Source organism: Falco biarmicus, chromosome 14 (assembly GCF_023638135.1).
Source record: "Falco biarmicus isolate bFalBia1 chromosome 14, bFalBia1.pri, whole genome shotgun sequence".
Classification (NCBI taxonomy): Eukaryota; Metazoa; Chordata; class Aves; order Falconiformes; family Falconidae; genus Falco; species Falco biarmicus.
The window spans coordinates 7350995-7365750 of record NC_079301.1 but is presented as its reverse complement, the minus strand read 5'-3'; the positions used below and the strand labels follow the sequence as shown (position 1 = coordinate 7365750).

Genomic DNA, 14756 nt, shown 5'->3' with positions numbered 1-14756 from the left:
CAGGGCTGGTCCCTGCCGGCACTTGGTGCGCCTTTCCCTGCGCGCCCTGCTCGCCATCTCCGGAGCTCATGTGTGGGCGCCGTCTGGGCAACTTTTCCGAAAGGTCAGCAGAGCGTGTGGGCAATCAGCCGGGCATCCCATGAGGGATTAGCTCGGGCTGGTGGGTGAGGGTTTGCATCTTTTCCCCAGATAGGCGGTGGGCTTTCAGCTCTTACACATCCCCACGCGCAGGGATGAAGTCCTGCAGGAGCCAGGCTGGTATTAGCTGGAGGAAAGAAGTCAGAGCAGTTCAGCTGAGCCCAGGCCGTCGTTTGTACTTGGGCATGAATGTAGCTTTTAATGTCTGACGGATGCGAAGATCCTATGCAAACATCCTGTCTTTTTCAATTAAGAAGCCTGAATGCAGTTTGGTGCTCTGGCGCAGGGGAGCCTCGGGGCGCTTGGCTATATCTTGAGATAAGCTGTAGCTGAGGCTCAACTGGAAGCCCCACTGCTAAAAGACTTAAGGATATGAAAACAAAATGCTGTGATTATGAACTGGTCTTCAGCTGTTTAATTCAATTCATGGTAAACATCATTAAAAGCCTTTGTTTTGCTGTCATAAAAGAGTCAAATGGGGGAGAGAGAGTTCTTGCCATCTGCGCCACCGATTGTTGGGTTTTTTTTGCTGGAGAGGAGCTGATCGCTGTATTAATTCTCGATAGAGTCTGTTAAATGGCCGTAGTTAACCCTGTAAGACTCCACGAGGAGGGGAACGTGGAGGTCACCTACCCATTCCACGCTGCCAGCCACACTAATTGGAGAGGGATGGCATCCGCAGCGATAATGTATTTCCAGACAACCCTACTGTGGCCAAAGATGAAAAAAATTAAACATTTATATAACTGTACAGTGGCAGTTTAATTCTCTGCGGACCAGTGCCGTGTCAGAGAATGCAGGCTGATAGCTATCATTTATTATTCTTCTATTACAAAGAAATGCTTTTTCATTTCGATCAGGAGAGGGTTTCCTAAGATGCGTTTGCAGTAAGGGATGACTGTAGGAGCAAAAATGTTCATAATTGATTCCCATCCCGTTGAATGGTCTGAGCAACATCTGTTAATTTTTTGTCACATTTCTTCAGCAAAAAAACCAATCTCAATGGACTGCAGATAGGGTTTTACAGAGATTACATTTCTGATAAGTCTTCATGCTGGCTCTGTTGTGCACCAGATAACAATGCAAATAAGTTAAAGAGGATGAGTTGGAGGCAGAGCTTGTTGAAGGATTCAGATGGAAATAATATGGTCCAATCTGTTGTAACATGAACTCCTCATTGCACGTAAAAGACTCCCCCAAAATCAGGAGTATTGCCAGAAGGCGACTTCCAAAAGCAACCTGTATGTCTGCCTCCCAGTGCTGCGATGGCTAGGGGCTTGGTGCTTTTGGCTCTGGTTTGTTTCTGGGAGGAAACTGGTACGCCAGCATTGCGTTGCCATGCAGCTGGACCTGTAGGCAGGTGTGCTGGGGGGCCAGCTCCCATCCTGCAGGACTCGTGCCGTCTTGTGCGGAGGAGCAGTGGGGACTCGCCTGCGAGGTTGTCAGGATGTTTGTGGAGCAATGAGAGGAGCAGCGCAGGCAGGGGGGTTAGCAGTTACTGTCATAGAAGCTGAAAAAAAGGTTAAAGAGAACATTTTCTGAGCTGATTTGTCAAGCAGGGACTGCAGAAAATAATCAGGAAAATCAAGATGCTGAGATGATGGTGATAACAGCGGTTCCTGCATGATTAAAGCGATGGTTTTAGCATGGTAATTTTTACCCGATTTTGGGTCAGAGTAGCAGGGCAGGGAAGAAACACAAGTTCAATGCCAAGGATGCGCAGGACCAGAGCGCGGCCCACTGCCCTGAGCACGTGGTCTGTGGCCAAACAGCAGCCTGGTGGCTCACGTCCCCCTGCTTTGCCTTTGCTCGCTATCCCTGCCCAAACCACATCTGATATAATCCCAGAGAAATGGGGTGGGAGAGTCATCAGAGTTCGCTCATTAGTGCTAATTATCTCCTGCCTGGGGGCCCGGCGAGGTGCCCCGGTGGCCAGGCTCTGCTGGGCTTGGACCTCGCCTTGTGACACCATGAATGCTTTGTGAGTGGCCAGCTATCAGGCTTTGTCCAGGTAATTTGGGCATCTTTATCTGCTTGGTGGGTAATCCTGGGTCTGCTGAAGCAAGACGCTGGTTGGCAGAAATCCTTGCAGCTCAGGGGTAGAGGGCAACCCCTCTGTGGTGGCACTGGGACCTGTCTGGCCAGCCGTTGCCTACTCAGATGCTGGATTTTCTGCAGAAAGAGGTAGGCATGGGGTAGGCATGGATGGGTCCAAGCTCCTTCAGTGTTCTTCAGTGAGCCCAGCACCGGTGGTGAGTACGTGGCCATGGGAGCCCCAGGGACCTACCGCAGATGCTCAGGTAGCCTCCAGGCCCTCTACCCCTTCTCTGCCCTGGTGCTGCTTTTGGGTGGGAGTGACACTAGCTGCCAGTCCTGCTGGCAGGAGCCCTTTCTTTTCCTTTGGAAATGACCTAGATTTCCAGAGAAATGGCAAACCATAGCATGGAGGGTGTCGAGCTTTAGTGGGTAGCAGCAGGTCATCAGAAATACTGCCTGGAGCTCAGCCACATCACTTATTTTGGGAGTAGGACTTCTGCCCAGTCCCTCTTTACCTCAGGATCTTAATTATTGATTATAAATTCATCAGTTGAAAAGATGGCTGTAATTGCTTTAATATGTACCCAATTTGGAGTTCATTATCGCCCAGAATTGTTTTCCTTCCCCTGCTAATTGATACCAAATGGGACGCTGAGGAAGGCGGGCACCGGCACCGCTCCACCTTTTGCGATTGCCTCGCTGCTTAATTATTTGTTTATTTGTGGAGGTGTTAAGCACTGCTAGAAGTTTATATGCACTCCTTTCCTAATGGTGTCCTCAGCTGAACTTCCAAATGGATTTGTTGGAGAAAGGGAGGGTTTTGAGTGGCTGTTGTATCTCGGCGACGTTTTGGGTTGGCTGGAGAAGTCTGCTGGAGGATGGGGGTAAATCCTTGGGTCCCCCTTTGTATTTTGGCCCATTTCACCGCAATGTGGTGTGGAGTTTCTCCACATCCTGGTGTAACCTTGACCCAAAGCCCGGCACTGGAGGATGCCTTGATTTCCAGCAAGGAGGTGGTGCTGGGCAGGAGACCCACGGCTGACATCACCTTTGTGGACAGCAGTGGGTGGTGCTGGCAGCCGCCGGAGCTTTGCCGTCGGGTTTGCAGCTCCCGACACCTGTTCCTCCCAGCAACGTGGGGAAATCTCAGTGTGAAATGTTTTCCAACACTGCAGAGCGTGGTAGTGCTTTTCCTGGGAAATGGCAGTGCAGACCAGATGTTTCAGAGGGTAATTGAAAATTCCATTTTATCAGAAAGCATTTGCTGTCAAAAAGTTTTATCTTTACTTCAACAAAGAGGTTGATTAGATCCCTCAGGACCTGAATTAGCATCTTTGAGGTTAGATACTCTGTTTTGTGATTCAGGTAGTTATTCCTCCCTTGGTTTTGCGCATACTGGGACTTTATTTTTTAAATCCCTTTGCCCTCTTCCAAGCAACATTTGTGCAGGTCTGGCTTGTTTTCTTTGTGTGGATGCATACAGGCGTCTAGATCTGCTTAAATGTTTTCTATTACCTTTTTCACCTTGCCTTGAGCCAGAGCCATCCTTGTACTCTGTAAGTCATAGGAGCTCTTGCCAGCATAGAAATCAGAAAAGAACTTTTTCAAATATGTGTTTTTAATGTTAGAAGCAACAGATTTCAAACTTCTCTTAATTCCCAGTGCTGGCCAGTGTTTTTTACCATCAGTCGTAGAAAGAAAATCGTTGGCCCAATGAAGCAGCGATTTGCTGTTTAAGATAAAAATAGAATCCAAAAGAAAACGCAAAAATTATAAACACACACTAATCATAAAGAAGCCAGTGTTAGAAACAGTCACCACAGCCATAAAATAGTGAAAAAGCTTTCAAATCAAGGTGAGAGGGTTTTTAAGCAATGTCAGTAATGTGTCTCTACAGAGAATTGCTTCTAAAAGCATCACTTCCACTTTTCTGGTGCCAGATCAGCAGTAAAGGTTGGCGTGAAATGTCATCTGGAAAGACCTGATCCTGCATACATTTCCACATTTGAGTAACTTTGCTCACATAGGTGGTTTAATTGTGTCTGAGTCTCATAAACTCCAGCAAGACAAAGGGTTCTTTGAATAGAAATGGGCTATATTTAAATGCTTACATTAAGTCTTTTTTATACTATCACACAGTATAGGAACAGGCTTGGATGTAAAGGAGAGCCAGGCACGTGATACTCACCGAAACTTTTCTTGCTGGTTGCATCCCAAATTATTCAGATACGTCGTCATTTAGGGGATCAGGTTTTATTTAGAATATTCCAATTGGCTCTTATGCTCATTTCCATAGTATCTGGGTGCATTTCAGTCATGAATTGAGAACATGACTAATGGTATTAACTGGAGGCAAACACAGGTATTAGAAACTGTTGATTTTGTAAGCTGATTTCCAGCAGTCGTTCCACCTGCAACTCCCTTTTACTCTGCAGAAAAGCCTTTCTGAGAGCTGTATGTACGTGAAGACCTAAGTGACATATTGTAGGGCTTTGGAGGCTGGAAATACAGCTGCATTTCTCTGGAAGTTTCTACAAATTAATAAAAATACCTACTTTCTTGTATTCATATATGCAGCACAAGACATAAAGTATAACATTCATATGTGAGTGACAGCACATCCCTTAAGATGGATAAATGCTGTAAGCTTTCTTTACAGGGCAATGCCAATTATTACAGCTCTTTTGATTTCTGTATTATTGCACGGATCTCTCAGTAAAGTAGCCTCGGCGAGCTCAGTGGTGCTCCTGCAGTGGCCAGCCTGGAGGGAGCAGTCAGCTTCTCGGAGTACTTTGAAACCCCAGAGAAGGATTTTTATGACAAGTGGCTAAGCCGGGCTTTGGGAAGAGGAGTTGATTGTCTTATGATTCCTTCACTTTTACATGATTACATATTGAGCATCTAAGCTTGTGGATGGCTGTGTGGTGGATACTGATGCTTTTGTACACACTCTCTCTCCATCCTCCCCATGCGCCTGCTGCTGCTATCGCTGCTCAGCGGGGCTCGCAGGGGGACATAATATCTTTTATTAGACCCGTGAATGTAACTGGGAAAAAAGATGCCAAGCATTCAGACTAACAAGTCTCTCTTCAGGATGACCCTTACTGCTGCCAGGCATGTGGTGCTGAGCTCCACCTTCAGTGGGTGGGATGTGGGCAGGCAGCACTGGGCAGCGGGTTGGGCTGCCCCACCGATGGGCTCAGCTTCCCTCACCCCCCTGTTGTGTGGCAGCAGAGCAGGGCAGCGCTCGCTCCAGGAGGTTTAATCTGCACACAGATGTACTGGCTGGCATGGACAGATCCCTCGTGTTGCTTCTTCCTTAGGTTCAGAGCTCTGTAGCACTGAGCACAGCTTGGAGAAATCCTTGCGGGAAACTGATGGTGGGGCAGGGTTGACACTGAAGTCATATCCACAGCAATAAATGAACGCCAATCCCTTTCTGCAACAGCAGAACTAAATAACAAACAGATGTGTGACCTCCTTTGTTTGCATAAGAAGCATTATCATATATCCCACATTCCTGGCACTCTTTCTTCAGTTTTCATGTTCCTTCCTTCAAAGATATTCTTGCAGTGCCTCCATCACTGAAGTTACTCAGTCCACAGTCACAGAAGTTACAACTTTTAGATCCTCAAGTCCTTTCCATCTAAGCACAGAAAACACTCACCAGATGTGAACATTTTGGCAATTTGGAGAGGAAAATTAAAACTTGGATCCGTGCCCTGTTGTGTAGGTTTGTAATGGATGAATGATCAACCCAGAAAGTTGAAGAGTTTCTAGCGTTTTATTGTACTTTTTAATGAGAATTTGTCGAATTTAGTTATTGCCTACCCATATTTTTGCTGGGTGACTGGAGAGCAATTTATAGGAGATATGAAGAAGTGATATTTCTGATTAGAGTTTCAGCTTCTATTTGTGCTTGGTTTTGTTAACTTCTAAACTCCAGCCCAAGCAGAAGGTTTGCGGAGAAGATCTTCGTCAGGGTTCAGCTGAAGGATGGGGTGGTGCTAACCCCTGGCTCTCCCAAAGCATCCTTTTCCAAAACCACTACACAATACTTGGATTTTCAAATATTTCTAAGATAAACACACAGTTCAGTCAAGTTTGCAGCTTCCTTTTCCCTTATAAACAAGCCAAAAAAAGGCTCACGTGGACCTTTTTTTTTTACTTTGCCAGTAACCCCAAGGAAACCATTAACACTTTCTGTCTCACAGCAGTTAAGACGAGCAAAATGGTCAAGGTAATGGCCATCATATTTAACAGTAGGGAAGGTATATGAATAAAACCGAACCTTCTGCTAACGCAGCAAGCCAGCACTTCCCGATCTCCTCCTGTAATCAATCTACATCGTTAATGACTCTGAAAACAGACTGAACTGCTGGGGCTGGCACCGGGAAACTTGCATTACAAACTAACCATCTCTTATTAACCTTTCGGTGTTTCCTTCACAACACTAATTAGAGCCAAATAAAACTACTGTTTGTGAAACTCTTAAGTTAAAATACAATTTTCGGAGGAAATATGGTAAACTCCAAAGCTCCTGTTTGCTTGGCCTTTCTTTTTAATTATGATGGAGGATGGCTGTTACTTGTTTAACAGAGGCTTACATGATTAATGCTGCAATGTTACTGTAATTAAAACAGCAAAAAAAGATGTGATTGGAGCCTGTATAATTTACAGACATCTCGGCATTCTGGTGGCAGAGCAGCTCTAAGTGTTGCAAAGAGGAATCATAAAAATTTATTCTAATTAAAATTGCCAGATTGACTAAACAACAGGTGACTTATGTAACTTGAGCGACTTGCTCTTGGGGTGAGAAATCATCTGAAATCAGTGAATTATACAAAGCTGTCTATTATTCCACTAAATGTGAAAGTGTGTGCTTACCATGGCAACCTGCATCAATTTTGCAGCCGCTGGAAAATACAGGGCCCTTTATTAAAGGAATAATCGCCGCAAACAGTGCGCTGACCCGCAGCTCTGCGGGCGCGGGGGGCACGGCACGGTGAGTTTCGGAGCATCCTTCTAGGCACGGGCAGTTGCCGTCGGGTTAAATCTGCTCCCGCTGTGTGGAAACACGCACAGGCAGCTCGGGGGTGATGCGGGAGCGGTGCTGGGCTGGCATCTCCGGAGGGGCTGGCACATGTTGGGTGCCTGTTTATTTCCCCTCAAAAAAGTGGTGCAGCTAACTTTATAAATCCAATAAGGATAAATCATTTGGAGCTCTCTTAATTATGCTTGTGTGCTGCAGAGAGCTGTAGGGCAGGGGACTGCATCTCCCCTGGGTGCAGGGCAAGGAGCCCACCCGTCTCTGAAATACAGTGTATATGGGTGAGTGTCTAAACTGCTCTGGTTCCAGCAGATAACTGCTGAAGGGAGACACACCACTGGGTTTGTATGTAGGTTGTTTTACTAAATGATCTATGTAATAATATATAAGTCAAAACTCTGTAATAATTGGTACCAAACAGCAAAGAGAACTTGCAGCTTTTATCTGTCTTAAGGGAGGCGCTGCCACTCAAAACTCATGAGCACTATATTTTATTTCTCATACAGCATATATGAATGTAAGAGAGTAGATATTTCTAAATGGGCCACAGAATTATTAAGAATTTCGGCAGCCTTTCCTCGCGGTAGACACGCAGGTATGCAACGGAATAGGCTGGGAAGCGGGCGCACGGGGCTGCGCCAGGCTCCGGCTGGGTTTGTGTTGCCTTTGCTCGGTGATTTCCCTTTCTGTCCTGCATTAACCCCTGTGTCTGTTTGGCAAACAAGTTCTTTGCAGCCAAGTATACTATAGATACATGCTAGCCACAATGTGTATAATCACGGTAAGCGTAATGTGGCCCTATTTTTGCTGAGTGTCTCTAATAGTAATGATCAGCTTCCCTACTCCCAGCGTTCGCTCTGTTAGTGTTTTTATTTTTCAGCAGAAAGCCTTTCTTGTTCAATTTTCCTGATTGTATTTTCACCCTTTTTCAAGTGTGGAGAACAAGTTGCTTTGTAACCAGCTTCATTAGCTACTCACATGTTGTGTGTCATTACTGATAGCCACAGCTGGCTGCGGGTGACAGCACATGGCAGCGGGTGACCAGCGGTCACCACTGTGTCCCTTCGCCTTTGGGCAGTGATGGTCACACTTGGGGCAGGGAAGTGGAGTTGGGTGGAGACAGGTTGGGGTCGGGCTCTGGGTGTAGGAAGGAGGAGGACATCTGGATATGTGGAATGAGTAGTTGTACTGAAAGCGGACCTTTATCCTGAAGAAATCCTGAGCTAACGTCAGTCCCTCTAAGGAAAGAAAAAAATTGAACAAAAAAAAAAAAAAAAAAAAAGGTTAAAAAAACCCTCTCTGAATTGAAGCAATAGGAAATGAGAATTGCTGAGAGATACTGTCATGTGGGTAGCGGTGCTACCAACCTTGGGCTGCAGTAATTACCTCTATGCATGCGATTTGTGCTTGGCTACGACTGAGTTCCCACATCAGCCGGTGCCCAGGCTATATTCAATCAGTCCCAGCTGGAGAAAACTCTCTTGGATCATTTGGTGAGACTTCACCACAGATGCTACCTTGCGTCTGATGGAAGCACTCGTGAGCTGTGTACCACGAAGCCTCCCTGGCACGTGGGAGACCTGTGGGGACAGGCGCGGGAGGTTGCCTGCGGCCAGGGGCTGGGGCTGCCTGCGAGGCGGGGGCGTGGGTGCTGAATCCCGCTGCTGGGCGCTCCTGGCCCATTCCAGGGAGAAGACTTTGCTCCGCTGGGTGCATGCCAGAGAGAGTAGGTTTTGTAGTTGTTCTTGCACTGTTTTATGTGGAAAATGAAAGAGTGATGAGCGTTGCTTGGAAATTTTTGTGAGAAGCCCGAGGATGGTGGGTGCCTGTATCTCTCGCAAACCAGAATAGGTCGGGCGCTTGATTTCCTCTGACTGCTTTGGAAGTGTCGGCTTCATTAAAGAGACAAGGCAGGGGAGCAGCTGCTGCGAATGCAGCAGGCAGTGCTGCCTCGCCTGCTGGGGCACGTTCCCAGTCGGCTGGTTTAGTAGGTGAGCTGCTCCTGGGGCAGGCGAGGAGACTCAGGGTTCATCCTGCAAGAGGAACAGCTTTCTTAATGCAACTCACTGCGCTTCTGGACATGATGCAGCTCAGTGAGAAGTTATAAAGGGGCAGCTCCTGCTCAGGAAGAGGAATTTGTCTAGAAACCTGCAGTCAGAACCACGCATAGCAGTAATTCAGGAAAGCTCAGAGAGCCAGAAGTGTTTTTGGGAGCGGTAGGTGTGTTAGTGGAGGGTATAAATACCTGTGGGGAGGCTCTGGCACACTCGGATGGGTCTCTGGGTGGGCCCTATGTATATACCGACCTTTCATTTGGGTTTCACTCTCTGTTTACCAGCCGAGTTATTTGTGCCACTGACATTGTTGCTCACCAGCACATTTCAGCGCGAGCCGTGCCTTCCGGAGGCTCCGCTCTGCACGGCCTCGCTGTGTCTCCTACAGCAGCCTCCTGAGAAGGCATCCCGGGGCACGCAGGGCTGCCGTCTGCCTCACAGCACTTGCCGATTGACTTCCATGTCCTGCATCTGTTCTGACAGGCAGTGCTTTTGCAGCCGCTCTCTGATTAGTTTTGGTCCCTCAGATGCATTGATTTACAGACCTTTCTCTGCAATACAGCTTTTCTCGATGACAGTCCATGAAGCACATGATAACTCAGCAGCCTAAATTATTCAGGCAAATTGAATGTGTTTGGCTTGTTCCAAACTTTTGTTTCCTTTCAGTGCTGTCAGGAGAACAGGTAGCCGTGATGCTTGAATCCAGCTCATTCAAGTGCCAGGGAGACACAAACAGCTCAAGTATAACCCGTGTTTTACCTCGTTTGTCACTTACTTCCACCTTCAGCCATGCTTTTTCTGGGCACTTTTGTGCCTGGTAAAAATGTCTGTCTTGCATCTGGAGTTGCTCCGCTCCGCTATGCTGCCGGGCTCTGGGAAATCACTTCATCTTGTGGTGGAAAAGCCCTTGTAAAATCCCAAGGAAATTCTGTATCTGTTCCACCCTTTAGCCATGTGTCCTTTTGTGGAAGTATATTCACTCATGCAAATACTTTGATCCATTAATCATCATTGTAGGATCCAGGAACCTCAAATTAATGAAGACAAGTAATTAAAATGAACAATCCCACCTGCAATTCCCTAATCACCTGACCTCTGCTTTGTTAGTCTCCCTCCATTGTTACTGGGTAGGTACGTTCAATTAATTCACTATAGAAATCCATGGAAGCCCTTCACTGGGCAGACGTGCCTTGCAGGGACTGCCGAGCTATGCCAGACGGGTGGAGAGCAGATTTTTTGTCAGTGCAAAAAATGTCCCCTCGCTTTCTGGAGACTGTTCTGCAGCAGGAACTTCTGGGTCTAACTGAAGGCATTGGCTTTCACTCCCCAAATGTGTGTCTGGATATCTAAGACCTGACTCAGAGCCTGTTGAATCCAGCAGGACCCTTTCAGCTGAGACCACTGGGCTTGAAATAGGACCCAAGAGAGATGGCATCCTTGGGGGACATGCTCTGAACTTTGCTTGAGACATCGGTCATCTAAGCTGGAGTTCAGAAGTGAGCTCAGGGAGAAGATATCTGCTGCTGAGCATCTGTCTTAATTCAGCAAACAAGGCAGAGCCACTGCTGGAAGATGGAGGTTTGCCTTGGAAAATTCTAGCTGCAGATGAGACACATGATTTTAGGAATTAGAATAATTACCCCCTGGAACAGGTTCCCAAGGGATGTGATATATTCTGTATCACTTAGAGTCTTTAATTCACATTTGCATCTTTTTCCTAAAAGCGTGCCTCGTCACTCAACGTGAAGGGCTGTGCTTGAGAAGCACAGCGTGACAAAGCTGAGCATCCTGTGGTTTGCAAGGGAGCAGAGCAGGGAGTCACTGTGGTCCTGCGTGGATTAAGCTCTGCAGATCCCTGGAGGAGTGGATTTTGGCACGTCCTTGAGTAGAAGAGCTCACGACTGTCCCCTTGGCCGGTGCTGGCTGCTGTGCAAGAATGTGCAGGGCTGAGTAAGTAACCATGCTGGAGATGATTCAGGAGTGAACTCCCCCAGCCAAAATCTGCCTTCTCTTTCAGAAGACATGCAGTCCCTTCCTCGTTGAATCAGATGTCCCCTGGGGCTGAGCAATCCTGGCTGTATTAGTGTTTCCAGGACCTTCCCTCCCGCTGCTCCCTAAATGGTGAGAGTGTTTTTGAAGACCTCATTTCCCGGCCTTTCCCTTTTATCTCTCCAAACAGCAAGTAAACGAGCAGCCCTTTAGTTTTTAGTTACTGCTTCTGCACCCGGTGAGCTATCAGAGGCTGTTGACGATGACTTTTCTCTTTTCCGTGCTCCTGCCTGCAGGATTTGGGGAGATAATTCATTTGGTCCTGGTGCTTTGTCAACTTTCAGCACTTGTAATTGCCTAATGATCAGTGCTGATGCTGTTGTTAAGCCTGTTAAAACTTTGTCCTGCTGAACAGCCAGGCTGTGGCTGTTTCATCGCGTTGTGCCTGCTGTGTTGACTGGGGCCGTCTTTGATGCTCACTCCCCGGCCCCGGCTTTGGCTGCTGCTTCCCACCCGCCTCAGCTGCTGCCGGTGCCCGCCGAGGGGGATGGATGCAGCAGGGTGCTACCCACGCTGGGGAACCACGCCCGGGGTTACAGGGAACTAAAGAATAACCCCACGGAGAAGCAGATGCTTTTCAGGATGAATCTCCTCTCGCCTGCTCAGATGCCCTGCCAGCCCCGAGGAGCCTGGTGCTGAGTGGTGAAGGTGGTCCCCAGGCTTGGCGGAGTGGGTGAGAGGGGCTTTCTGGAGGAGGCTGCCGTGGGTAGGGCACTGCTGTTCAGCAACCTGCGTGCCGTTTTTGCTCTTCCATCTCTTGGGTGCCTTTTCTACCTTCATTATGATTTTTTTAGAGCTCTAATTGGCCACATTCCGTGTGATCACCTTCTTTGCTATGCATCCGAGGTGCCCAACTGGCTGGTGCCATCTCTTGAAACCCCCGTCGCTCATCCTCGCCTTTTCCAAGGCTGTTTCTTACTTAATGGCACACACTGAACATTAGTGCATTACCATCCCTTTTCCAAGAACAGTCTCCATCCACTCTTCTCTCATCCCCCAGTGCCTCATCCAATTTAATTAATTATACTTAGTATATTACGCATCCTGTCAAAGTTTTTCCTTTCCGAGGTTTAATGGTTTTTTAATTCTAATGCATGCTGCATGTGTAAGTGTTTTAGAAATGAGGCGAGCGTGCAGTGGCAAAGAGGCAGCATTACATCTGTGTGCCGCAGACAGCGAGGGTGGATCCCTGTAGAGAGGCTCCAGCAGAATTACTGCAGGACCGCACTGCCTGCCTTCCCGTTGCATCCCCCTTCTTGTGCTCGGGCAGGGGGGATATCAGGCTGATTCCCACCACAGAGGGACACGTTTGGGTTAAGCCTACCTGCTTATGGTGCACCTCATGCTCCAGCCACAGAAGCACGTGCCGGGCTGGTGGCTCAGCCCCAGCACCAGCCGCTTCTTCTTGACTGCTGCAGCCCTGTGGTGAAATCCAGTGTAATGAACTTGACTCTTCTCCTCGCACTAACTCTGTCTGAAAGCACCAAATTACATCAGTCATTTCAGCCTTGCTTTATCCCTTTGAAGAAAGGCTGCGTTAAGGATGCGGTGGGGACTAGACTAATCAGGTAACGCCAGCTGGGGCTGGTACCTATTGCTCTTTATTTCCCAGTGACAGTTAAAATGTTTGGTCAGAAAAGTCATTCAGGAGGAATGGGTTTGTGGGGTCTTATACCTACCAGCTTTGGGTATTTCCAGATAAAACCTGCTCAGACTAAGAGGGTTGTGGGTTGGTGGTTTTTTTTTTCTTCTTGCCTGTCAGTGTTGCAGAGTGCTTAGGTTTTGAAAATCCAGCTGCGCTCTGTCTGTCTGTCACACCGTCACCACGAGTAACAATGCTGTGGTGCAATTTAGCTGACAGCCCTGTGAACCGGGGCCAGGAGCCAACACAATCCAGCCTGACCTCAGGGCAATGTTGCAGAAACGCGTCTCGGAGAAATCAGGAACCACGGGAGGCTGCGCAGGCAGAGGTGGGGCAGAAGCTGGAGCCACAGCAAGGGGGCACGTGGCAGGACCCCAGGGCTGCATGCAGACCCCCCTGCGTTGGACTCTGCATCAGCGCTCGAGTGCCCGTGGGTTGGTGTCAGTTTGGCCGGGAGGGCTGTGGCCATGGAGCTGACTGCTTGCCTTGCAGTATTTACAGAGGCTGTGAAAATATGGTTATTTTCCTTCCTGTTGCTCAGCTGTCTCCCCATGGCTCTTCAGTTTACAGCCCAGACAAACTCGAGGGCTCATTCTCCATCTGGTCCCCACGGCTGCAGGGCTGGTGGGACGGGACGGGATGGGAAGGGATGGGGCAGGACAGGATGGGATGGGGCAGGACGGGATGGGATGGGATGGGATGGGATGCCACCTGCATTGCTGGCAATTCAGCTCGTCCATGACTTACAAGTAATGTAGTTTCCCTAAGCGTATAATGAGGGTTTAGATTTGACTTGACCTTATGCTAATTTTATATGCATATTTATACACTATGATCACACTCTTAATTAATGAAGGGAAACTTAATTGCCAAAATGACATTTCGGCTGAATTAAATGGGCTAGATTCCCCAGACTTTGGCAATGTCATGATGTCTTCTGGTGGCCGTGGGGCTAGTCTAACCTGTAGCTGGCATTCCCCTGTCAATGCCGTTATCCCTCGTCGACATGGAACTGGAGTCTTGTTTGAGCCCTCCGTGTACGCCTGTGGCCGGGGCAGAGGAACAGGAGTGTCCTTGTGTCGTGGTGAGTCGTGGTGCCAGATCAGGCTGTAGGCGCTGCTGGGTGCTGGACAATGTAGAGCAGACTTTGCAGACCTGCCCCCGTAGCTGTCCCGGTTCCCTGTGGGATTTTCTGATGCACCCACCACCCTAGACCAGCATCTCATTGTGGGACATCCCTGTGCTTCAGGGGAGAGTGTCCACCAGCATGGAAAACCCTGTGTTCATCAAAAAAAGAGTTAAAGTAGAGCACCAGGGAGGGGATAATGCCGGGCTCCAGGGTGGAGGAGCGAGAGGTCAAGGTCAATGTCGTGATGAGAGATGGCCAGCAACCAACACTTTTGGCTTAAAAAAAAAAAAAAAAAAAAAAAAAAAAAGAAAAATTCCCTAGCTATCTCTTGACGGTGGGGAACGCCCCATTGTGCTGGGAAGCCTTCCAGCTCTCTCCGCTCTTCAGAGCTGCGCACTTTTAGAAAGTACAAAGAGCTTCTCATAATGTTTTGCCTTGTGGGTACATCTATGATTAATTCCGTGCAAGCATTACTGGTGCAATAACAATACTGGAGGTCCTAAAACTGAAAAAGGAAACACATTTGGCTCGTACTTCATACACAATCACTTACACTTAAGCTATTGATAGTTGATTGGGATCTGTAGACTGCTGGGCTAGTGCCACTGGGTTTCTGAGCGCATTCAATGGCTGGAACAGACAGCGAGGCTGTAGGTT

General features: G+C 48.0%; 1 protein-coding gene across 2 annotated transcripts in view; it reads left to right on the top strand.

The window, feature by feature from the left end:
* The window catches only part of PCDH19 (protocadherin 19), a 59809-nt gene that overhangs the window by 31741 nt on the left and 13312 nt on the right, over positions 1–14756 (top strand). The window lies entirely within an intron of this gene.